Source organism: Haliotis rubra, unplaced genomic scaffold (assembly GCF_003918875.1).
Source record: "Haliotis rubra isolate DU_JTF1 unplaced genomic scaffold, ASM391887v1 Scf1155, whole genome shotgun sequence".
Taxonomy (NCBI): domain Eukaryota; kingdom Metazoa; phylum Mollusca; class Gastropoda; order Lepetellida; family Haliotidae; genus Haliotis; species Haliotis rubra.
In genome coordinates this window covers 120,627-132,986 of record NW_025765065.1, presented here as the reverse complement: position 1 = coordinate 132,986, position 12,360 = coordinate 120,627, and the positions used below count along the sequence as shown (strand labels likewise).

Here is a 12,360-nt window from a genome sequence, read left to right as displayed (position 1 = left end):
TGAGAAGAGATTCAATGTAACGTGTGTGTCGCATGTTGTATATGTTGTACATATCATATATATTTCTTTTGTATATGGGCCTCTGGCCTTCATGCAATAAACTGATTGATTGATTGTAAGTAATCGAGTCTGGACAATCCAGTGATTGACGTAAAGAGCATCGACAACATTGTGCTCTTAATATCAATCACCCATGAAGATCCGGGTTAGAATTGGTCTTCAGCAACTCATGCTTGTCGTTAAAGGAGACTGACGGGATCGTGTGGTCAGGTTCGCCGAGTTGGTTGACCCATGTCATCGTATCCTAATTGTTTAGATCAATGCTCATGCTATTGATCTCTGGATTGTCTTGTCCAAACTCGATTATTTACATGCCGACGCCACATAGCTGGAATATCGCTGAGTGCGGCGTAAAACCACGAAACAAAGCTGCATTGCCTTGAGGCCAGGGCACGCCAGTAACGAAATACTTAATAAGTATGCGTTGTCAAGGAAGTACTCTTGTTTAGAAATGACGAACGTGAGGGGAATTGATTGTTTGAGATTTACAGGCTCTCTAAGTGTATTTGGCTCATACTCGCGCTCCCCGTGAAAGGTTCGACGCGGACAAGTAGGATAAACAATAGATCTTGAATGACAGCTACACGTTAAACCGTTTCATAGCTCATATTACAGGATTATCCCTTTTACTCCATTCCTCCACGGGGGTTCGTCGTATGTTTTTCGTACGAGTCGACTTACCAAATCGACTTGTCGGGCTTTGGATGCCAAGACACCGTACCCTGATTACGTGTTAGGTCCCATTAAAAAAATATATTCTTTTTTCTCGTGACCTTTTTCAAAAATATATGGGTCGGGCGGATTATATTTTTACATTTTATTTTATTTTATGTCAAATAACCCTTGATTTCTGTGGAAATTTACACCTTTTCTCAACCTTTCTTTCAATCTTTTCAAAACCTAAACTGACACAAAAATAGAGCAAACACATTTTGGGGATTAATTGTAATAAAAACGCAAATTGTAATACTTGCAGCAAATTGTAATAAACTTGACGTCAATTGTAATACTTGCAGCAAATTGTAATACTTGCAGCAAATTGTACTAAACTTGACGTAAATTGTAATAAAAACGTAAATTGTAATACTTGCAGCAAATTGTACTAAACTTGACGTAAATTGTAATAAAACGGCAAATTGTACTACTTGCAGCAAATTATGTTATTTATTTTTTTGTTTGCTTATTTATTTATTTGTGTGCATCAGTTTACTTACTAAGTTAAAACATCTTTATCTATTGTTTTTCAAATTTAGTATTGACCAACAGATTTCGGAAAAGACACTGTATACATAGAGTCGGTGTTTGTAAACATGGAGGCCTGTGACGTAATACATAGAGTCGGTTACGACGTAATTGTAAATTGTAATACTTGCACGGAAATTGTAATACTTGCGTAAATTGTAATAAAACGCAAATTGTAATACTTGACGCAAATTGTAATACTTGCAGCAAATTGTAATAAACTTGACGTAAATTGTAAGAAGCAGGTGTGCAAATTGTAATAAACTTGACGTAAATTGTAATATTTGCAGCAAATTGTAATAAACTTGACGTAAATTGAAGAAGCAGGTGTGAGTTTTGTTTACTTATTTATTTTTTTGTTTGCTTATTTATTGATTTGTGTGCATCAGTTTACTTACTAAGTTAAAACATCTTTATCTATTGTTTTTCAAATTTAGTATGGACCAACAAATATCGGAAAAGACACTGTATACATAGAGTCGGTGTTTGTAAACATGGAGGCCTGTTACGACGTAATTTGTAATAAAAACGCAAATTGTAATACTTGACGCAAATTGTAATAAATCGACGCAAATTGTAATAAACTTGACGCAAATTGTAATACTTGCAGCAAATTGTAATAATTGCAGCAAATTGTACTAAACTTGACGTAAATTGTAATAAAAACGTAAATTGTAATACTTGCAGCAAATTGTACTAAACTTGACGTAAATTGTAATAAAAACGTAAATTGTAATACTTGCAGCAAATTGTAATAAACTTGACGTAAATTGAAGAAGCAGGTGTGAGTTTTTGTCAGCAAATTTATTTATTTTTGTTTGCTTATTTATTTATTTATTTGTGTGCATCAGTTTACTTACTAAGTTAAAACATCTTTATCTATTGTTTTTCAAATTTAGTATGGACCAACAAATATCGGAAAAGACACTGTATACATAGAGTTAGTAAACATGAAGACACTGTATACATAGAGTCGGTGTTTGTAAACATGGAGGCCTGTTACGACGTAATTTGTAAATAAAATACTTGACTTGACGGTAAATTGTAATAAATTGTAATAAAAACGCAATTGTAATTTGCAATAATAAAAACGTTAATTGTAATAACGTAAATTGTAATAAAACAAACTTGAATTGTAATACTTTGTAATACTTGCAGCAAATTGTACTAAACTTGACGTAAATTGTAATAAAAACGTAAATTGTAATACTTGCAGCAAATTGTAATAAACTTGACGTAAATTGTAATAAAAACGCAAATTGTAATACTTGCAGCAAATTGTAATAAACTTTGTATTTGTAAGAAGCAAATTGAATAAACTTTGTTTGAAGAAGCAGGTGTGAGTTTATTTTTTTTGTTTGCTTATTTATTGATTTGTGTGCATCAGTTTACTTACTAAGTTAAAACATCTTTATCTATTGTTTTTCAAATTTAGTATGGACCAACAAATATCGGAAAAGACACTGTATACATAGAGTCGGTGTTTGTAAACATGGAGGCCTGTTACGACGTAATTTGTAATAAAAACGCAAATTGTAATACTCGACGCAAATTGTAATAAACTTGACGTAAATTGTAATACTTGCAGCAAATTGTAATAATTGCAGCAAATTGTAATAATTGACGTAAATTGCAAATTGTAATACTTGCAGCAAATTGTACTAAACTTGACGTAAATTGTAATAAAAACGTAAATTGTAATACTTGCAGCAAATTGTAATAAACTTGACGTAAATTGTAATAAAAACGCAAATTGTAATACTTGCAACAAATTGTAATAAACTTGACGTAAATTGAAGAAGCAGGTGTGAGCTTTTGTTTACTTATTTATTTTTTTGTTTGCTTATTTATTGATTTGTGTGCATCAGTTTACTTACTAAGTTAAAACATCTTTATCTATTGTTTTTCAAATTTAGTATGGACCAACAAATATCGGAAAAGACACTGTATACATAGAGTTAGTAAACATGAAGACACTGTATACATAGAGTCGGTGTTTGTAAACATGGAGGCCTGTTACGACGTAAATTGTAATAAAAACGCAAATTGTAATACTTGACGCAAATTGTAATACTTGACGCAAACTGTACTAAACTTGACGTAAATTGTAATACTTGCAGAAAATTGTAATACTTGCAGCAAATTGTAATTGTTGTATACTTGACGCAAATTGTAATAAAACTTGACGTAAATTGTAATACTTGCAGCAAATTGTAATAAACTTGACGTAAATTGTAATACTTGACGTAAATTGTAATACTTGCAGCAAATTGTACTAAACTTGACGTAAATTGTAATAAAAACGCAAATTGTAATACTTGCAGCAAATTGTAATAAATGCAGCAAATTGTAATAAACTTGACGTAAATTGTAATAAAAACGTAAATTGTAATACTTGCAGCAAATTGTAATAAACTTGACGTAAATTGAAGAAGCAGGTGTGAGTTTTTGTTTACTTATTAATTTTTTTGTTTGCTTATTTATTGATTTGTGTGCATCAGTTTACTTACTAAGTTAAAACATCTTTATCTATTGTTTTTCAAATCTAGTATGGACCAACAAATATCGGAAAAGACACTGTATACATAGAGTTAGTAAACATGAAGACACTGTATACATAGAGTCGGTGTTTGTAAACATGGAGGCCTGTTACGACGTAATTTGTAATAAAAACGCAAATTGTAATACTTGACGCAAATTGTAATACTTGCAGCAAATTGTAATACTTGCAGCAAATTGTAATAAAAACGTAAATTGTAATACTTGCAGCAAATTGTAATACTTGCAGCAAATTGTAATAAACTTGATGTAAATTGTAATAAAAACGTAAATTGTAATACTTGCAGCAAATTGTACTAAACTTGACGTAAATTGTAATAAAAACGTAAATTGTAATACTTGCAGCAAATTGTAATAAACTTGACGTAAATTGTAATACTTGCAGCAAATTGTAATAAACTTGACGTAAATTGTAATAAACTTGACGCAAATTGTAATACTTGCAGCAAATTGTAATAAACAAGGCCAGCCACTGTAGTGAGAACCCTGATAAAAATAACACACCCTACATTCTGGACGGCAATAACTCTTGCTGGCATCGCCCAACTATGTGGAGTACCATTCGTAACCATGAAAATATACTCATGCCAATAATGGTTGTCAATGGGAAGAAAAGAGAGAAGAGAGGAGGGGGGTTTGATGATGATGATTTTAAGGGGGGTGACCTGTTTTTGTTCTGGGGAGCTGGGGGGCAGCAATTTTGTACATAGAATTATGCTTAAAATTATGCTTAGAATTATGGGAAGGTGAGGGGGGTAATTGATTTTGTACATGACATGCAAGGGGGTCACATTTTGTACATACATTTTTTTTTTTTTTTTTTTTTTTTGGCATTCACATTGTACATGCTTCTCCATAAAAAGCATCACCATCCCCCTAGCCATAAATTATGAACGGTCCCTAAAGCTTTGTTAGGAATACGCCAATTTTCACTGATTTGTATCATGTATTAAAATCTGGACAACAATCTTTTCAACGTTACGAATTTGTTTTACAATACATCGGTTCTTGTGTAAAGAGAATGGAATATTTTTGCAATATTTAGTTTAGAACTGTTGACTGAAGTAAGTGGCTTTATTTACACTAGTGAGTCTAAACTTTTGATGAAAAGTACATGTAAATTTGTTAACTAGCACTTTTGGCATTTTTAGCTTGTTTTCAAAGATCGCGAGATCGCGAGAATGTCCCTTTCAGTATTCCATAGATACGACTCTATTGCGAGCGCTAACATTCGGTTAGTGGGACCAGTGTTTATCGCTGTTTTGCACAATATTCCAGTTACATCACGGCCTGTCAGCTTTAGGCGGTGGGGTAGCCTAGTGATTAAAGCGTTCGCTCGACACGCCGAAGGCCTGGGTTCAATTCCCCATATGGGTACAATGTGTGAAACCCATTTCTTGTGTCCCCCGTCGTGATATTGCTGAAATGTTGCTAAAGCGGCGTAATATCATACTCACTCACACACTCACACACACACACACACACACACACGCCACTCACTCTCACACTCACTCACTCACCCACCAACCCACCCACCCACTCACTCACTCACTGCACTCCGTGACACCCTCGTGTCTTCTGATATCAAATATATCTACACTTGTTGATAACTGTAAAAATATACCAGGCAAGCCTCGGATATTTGTAACTTTTATCAACTTGTGGTGATATCAAAAGACTCTCGGGTGAGATTCTCTTTTTATGCCAATATCTTAATGGTTTTACACACCTTGCATGTACCCATGCCTTAACTGCAATCAAATTATATATAACATATACTCCTCACAAACAGTTCAGCAACATAACTTTTTTTGGTCTCTTTACAGTTTCATTTATTGAAATTGCAAATCATAGAATGATGCAATAGAAAGGTGAAACGTATGTACACACGATTAACAAAATGATATGAAATGGTATTGTGCAATAATAGACTTACAAATCATAAAATGCATGTACCCGTGAAATATTCGTGCAAAATGTGCTGCTTTGATGGAGCAAAATGTTAACATTAAGGTTCAAGTCAGTATTGGACAGTGAAGCCGTGTTCAGTAACACGTACGGCCAGCATTGGCACGAATGCAAGCTTCTACACGTCTTGACATTGACCATAAGCAAATGTTCTGCCATTCTCTCCTGAACTGCTCAAGTTCATCCAGACTCTGGAGCTGAACACTAATACTTGTTGCTTAAATTTCTGTGAGGAGTATATCATCATCAACAACTTGGTATAGTTTAGCGTTGTTCACAGTTTAAACCAAGTAATCAATCTAAAGCACTGGTGGGGCGGTTGGTTAGCCACGTTACCCAAGTGTTTGCTCGTCACGCCGAATGTCCGAGTTCGGTTCCCTACATGGGTACAATATTTGAAGCCCATTTCTGGTATATTGCTGGAATATTGCTAAACGTGGCGTAAAACTAAACTCATTCAAAACAGTACTGACAGTACCAACTTACTTTACCACGACGGTGGTTGCTCCCGCTGCTTGCGAATTGTTGACAACAACCACGTTCGTGGATTGTTGTTGTTGCTGCATCTGTGATAGAACATAAGGTAATATCATGAGTACAGAAATTAAATGAATAGAAGGTTGTTTTACGTCGCAGTCCACCATATCACGGCATACAAGAAGCCTCTTTTCGAATTTGCCCACATTACATTTTTAGGTTTCTCAGTACAATACTATTGTTCATAAGTTTCACCAAGAGACACTTTGGGTTTTCCACACACAGATCGGACATATCGTAGTTTAATATTGATCAACCAACTCTGTTGCTCGCTGATATTCGAGTATCGACTCATCAGACCTGTGACTGATATGAAAAAGATTTCTGTACTAGGAGATAGTCGACACAACACGACACGTAATCATTCTTTACGACAAGAGTGAGTGAGTGAGTATGGTTTTACGCCGCTTTTAGCAATATTCCAGCAATAACACGGCGGGGGACACCAGAAATTGGCTTCACACATTGTGCCCATGTGGGGATTCGTCTTCGGCGTGACGAGCGAACGCTTTAACCACTGGGCTACCCCACCGCCCCCCTTTACGACAAGAACAGAGAACTCGTGGTCTATTCTGCCCTGAAATCACCCCTTGGTCAATCGTTGGTTTGTTTGTTTGTTGTTAAAACGCTGGACTCATTGACATTACAGCTTTATGACGTCAGTATATAAACAGTCGAGTCTGAACCAGACGTGTTTGACTAGCATGGGTTGCCAGAGATCAATTGTAACCCGGATATTAACATATTGGAAAACTTCGGATGCCTCGAAATATTTACGAAGGTCCCTTCAGCTTCGACACAACGGAGTCTGACTGTATATAGTAACGTTAATAGAATACGAGTTCACCGGTTGTGTCGAACTTCGGATGTCTCGAAATACTTTACGAAGGTCTCTTCAGCTTCGACACAACAGAATTTGATTGTATACAGCAACATTTATAGAATACGAGTTTACCGTTGTGTGGAACTTCGGATGATTTACTTCGACACAACGGAGTCTGACTGTATATAGTAACGTTTATAGCTCACCGGCATCATTGCCGGCATCATTTGTGGCTGCTGGGGAACCGCTCCCGGGCCTGGGTACGGTGGTGGCTGCTGCATGGTGTCTGGAACAATGAACCAATCCAATTACACTACACGTCTACACACAATGGCAACTGTTCTTCTAGATGAAACTAATATTTATTGATAGCAGAGAACCGCAACTGTTCTCTGTACATGAAAATGTTCAAACTTTGGGCCGTGGAGTAGCCTAGTTAAAACGTTAAGGCGTTTGCTTGTCACGCCGAAGACCCGGGTTCGATTCTCCACATGGGTACAATATATGAAGCCAATTTCTAGTGTCCCCCGCCATGATATTGCTGGAATATTGCTAAAAGCGGCGTACAATTAAGGGCAACCCAACATTATAATTATGAACCGTGTTGATACTTCCGAAGAGAAATCATTATGTATATATTTATGAGAGAATGTCAACGGTAGAGAATAACTGATCCCGATTGTCTGCCTAAACAGTTTCCATTGGGCGTGAAAGACAAAATGGCGGTGAAATATATGATTTGATCACTGAAAATCAATGAGGACACCAGGTGTTCACGAAAATGGTAAGGGTAGTCCTATTGCACGTATAAAGTACAGTAGGCTTTACTGAACATTAATGACGGGGCTGGACTTTTCAGATGGGAAACTTTTTGATTGGTCGGCCATTAAATCGTGATTTCGTCACACTGAAAACCCGGGTTCGATTCCCCACATGGGCACGTTGCGTGAAGCCCATTTCTGGTGTCCCTCCGCATGATATTGCTTGAATATTGCTAAAAGCGTCGTAAAACCATACTCGCTCACTTACTCACTAAATCATATCTAACTTGCAGCTGCGACAAGTCTGACAAAAAAAATCTAAATTAAAATTTCAACAACGACGATTGATACACACAGACAAGAGGGAGTTGCCAACGGCTCCCGCACGAAAGTTTAATCAGTTAAGTCAAATCAAATACAAATCGGATTTGCGTCTCTGCCGTGCTTTGTTCGCCCCAGTAACATAATATAACGTCGCCGTATAGGCATTCAGAACCATGCTGAGAGTGCACATGGGCAGGAATATGAGCCGATTGTATTCATGCGACACAATGGATTGCATGCCAAAATATAATATATTCAGACACAACATATAAAAAAACACATAGCTACATGTTGGTTCTTTACAGTAGGATGTGTTACATATCTAGTTTCTTTTATTGAAGAATATCCAGGTATATGGCGGAGGTCTGAAAGCAGTCGAGTCTGGGCGAGACAACATGTGTGTGACACAATGAGCATCGATCTATGCATTTGAGATACGATCATATCCAGTGATACGAGCCTGACCACCCGGCCCTAGTCGCCTCTTCTCTTAAATTGAGAACTGATGCATGACATGGGAGCTTACCATTTGTTGTGAATATTGAAAGGAATAAAAAGCTTCCCGCGAATAATGCCGTCGAACGCTTTGTTCTGATTACAGGTAAACTGTATGTACTTGTATGTCTGCATTTGTTCTTGCCATCGCCGTGCCGTGCCTTACCAGTAGCACCCACCGCTCGCACATGGACAGTGCAATGTGGCAAGTAGTGTACACGAAGGTTATACAAGTTACCAGGGGCGCAGCTACCATTATAAAAAAAGCCCGGACTTACATATGATTTTTGCAACAAAAAATACAATTTCAAATTCCTGCTAAAATACCTCAAATACTACCTTAATATAAAGCTTTGCAACCTATCGGGCTTACACGAAAAAATGGAGAAAAAAAAACCCGCGCCTGGTTACGGTACCTTCTGTTGTGCACTGTAAACATCTCATGAATAGTGCATTGTGGCAAAGGTTGTACATGTAGGTTATACAACCTACCGCATCTTCTGTTGTGCACACTCAGAACATATATAGATCTCATGAATGGTGCAATGTGTCGAATATTGTACACGTACGTTATAGAAGCTACGTCGCCTTCTGTTGTGCACACTCAGAACATATATACATCTCATGAATGGTGCAATGTGTCGAATATTGTACACGTCCGTTATAGAAGCTACGGTGCCTTTTGTTGGCACCATCAGAACATATATAGAGCTCAAGAATGGTGCAATGTGTCGAATATTGTACACGTGCGTTACAGAAGCTACGGCACCTTCTGTTGTGCACACTCAGAACATATATAGATCTCATAAATGGTGCAATGTGTCGAATATTGTACACGTACGTTATAGAAGCTACGTCGCCTTCTGTTGTGCACCATCAGAACATATATAGATCTCATGAATGGTGCAATGTGTCGAATATTGTACACGTACGTTATAGAAGCTACGTCGCATTCTGTTGGCACCATCAGAACATATATAGAACCCATGAATTGTGCAATGTGTCGAATATTGTACACGTCCGTTATAGAAGCTACGGCGTCTTCTGTTGTGCACACTCAGAACATATATAGATCTCATGAATTGTGCAATGTGTCGAATATTGTACACGTACGTTATAGAAGCTACGGCGCCTTCCATTGTGCACCATCAGAACATATATAGATCTCATGAATGGTGCAATGTGTCGAATATTGTACGTCCGTTATAGAAGCTACGGCGTCTTCTGTTGTGCACACTCAGAACATATATAGATCTCATGAATTGTGCAATGTGTCGAATATTGTACACGTACATTATAGAAGCTACGGTGCCTTCTGTTGCCACCATCAGAACATATATAGATCTCATGAATGACGCAATGTGTCGAATATTGTACACGTACGTTATAGAAGCTACGGCGCCTTCTGTTATGCACCATCAGAACATATATAGATCTCATGAATGGTGCAATGTGTCGAATATTGTACACGTCCGTTATAGAAGCTACGGCGTCTTCTGTTGCCACCATCAGAACATATATAGATCTCATGAATGGTGCAATGTGTCGAATATTGTACACGTCCGTTATAGAAGCTACGGCGTCTTCTGTTGTGCACACTCAGAACAAATGACACTCAGACGTAGTTATCTTGTTATTCGATAAGTGCACAGCTAGCTCCGTCGTCTGCCAATGTACAGCAGTGCCATGGGCTTCATGATAGTAATGCACACTGATATCAAGGTGATTATCTCAAGCAGGGCAGTTGTGCGCTCCACCCCTTTCTTTGTTCACACGGGTGAGCATTCATGCTTGGATTGGCAAACTTTAAGGGAGGAGATAAAGATGAGATGTTAATGGAGGCCTTCATGGCGGATACGAATTTGGGACATGATATGAATGCGTGAGTATTAATATTGTTTTATGCCGTTTTTAGCAATATTCCAGCAATATCACGTCGGATGACACCAGAAATGGACTTCACACATTGTAGAGTGGGGAGCCCGGGTCTTGTCGTGACGAGTGAAGGCTTTAACCACTTGGCTAATCCCTTTTCCCTATATGTTTAACCTGTGTGGGTTTTTTTATCAATTACCTGTCTTTCAATAAATATTAAATAGTCTTCCATTGGTAGTTCTCTATTCCAATTATTCGGGTGAATAATTGACTTTCCTTTGAAAGTGTTTGTGACAGGTGACACGTGTAGGGCATTCAACTAGTGCGTTATCGTTAAAACATCCTTACACGTATGTAACAGCCGAAACAATATTGTGATATCTTGTGATCGTGGAATTACCACAGGCCTGTGTAGTGAGTATACTTATACTTATACGTCAGAATACATAACATATACAGTGTAGATGCAAGGTCAAGGAGAGTACTGTACAAGGTACAGTCCCGACAAAGCACGATTTACAAACAATCAGGGCGAACGTACATTATGAAAGCCTGACCACTGATCATCCCCGGACATTGATCATCCCCGGACATGGATAGAGAGCTGGGCCTAGATCTTCGAAGCTCTCTTAGGGCTAACATAGTCGTAAGGCCATACATTAACATTAACTTACGACTATCTTAGCGCTAAGAGAGCTTCGAAAATTTAGGCCCTGCTGTGTCATCCATGACAAATGGGATATTACCATAAAACACGTATGATCTTTTCATAGAAAGTTAATTTTTACGTTCCTGAGCTTCCCACTTTTTGAATAAATTATTCTATTTATTACTTGTTGTCAGTCTAAGAAGGAAAATGAGGAAAAACGCGGAGACCATGGAATGCAGATTGAATGAATGCAGTGTATTGTCCTTATTTTGTAATGTCACAGATTTATGACATCATGGACGAAGTTGTATTGTAGTAATATCCTCTTCTTGTAAGAAGTTCTGGAGGGGAGTGCAAATGACAACTGTTTGTAGATTACATTACTTCTAGAGCTACACGACCCGTGTTCCGGGTAAGAAGAAGCTTTTTTTATAAATAATTTCATTTCTGTCATTGCTGAAGGTATTATAATCATTTGTGTTGCGTCATAATTGAATAGGTTCATGTACAAGACTACTGGCAAACAAGGATAAGTTGAGCACCGACCTGACAATTGACCCGTATTAGCATGTGTGAGTGCCGCCCACTGGCGCTTGCCATTGTTAGGTTGTCCGCGATCAAGTGTAGTGCAGCTACGCGCGGAATAAATTTCATCGTCATGTAATGCACGTGCACTAGCCTACATCTGCTCTCCCTTTCACAAACCAAATGGGGTTGCTCACTGCCGTGCACCGCCTACTTCTCGTAAACGCGTTCTCTGCGCCGGTCCAGCTTATCCTTGTTTGCCAGTAGGTATGTTAACGGCATGTATTATACATTCTACACATGCAAGAACCCAATTTCATATTAATTGGCGAGACCTGGCGTATAAGATTTCCACTTGGTCGGTATTATTGGCACACGCATTCCTTTACTTACGGTTTACCCGTGAAGATCCGGGTTACACTTTGCCTTCAGTAACTCATGCATGTCGCAAGAGGCGACTAACGGGATCGGTTAGTCAGGGTCAGTGCTATGGTTGACACATGACATCGTATCACAAGTGCAAGACTGATGGCCATGCTGTT

At 37.9% G+C, this 12,360-nt stretch overlaps 1 long non-coding RNA gene across 1 annotated transcript in view; it reads left to right on the top strand.

Moving 5' to 3' along the window:
* Positions 1 to 10,565: 10,565 nt before the first annotated feature.
* Positions 10,566 to 12,360, top strand: part of LOC124255488 — a 33,186-nt gene continuing 31,391 nt past the window's right edge. Inside the window, exon 1 of the long non-coding RNA XR_006892696.1 lies at positions 10,566 to 10,651. This is a non-coding gene — a long non-coding RNA (uncharacterized LOC124255488). The remainder of the gene's footprint in view (positions 10,652 to 12,360) is intronic.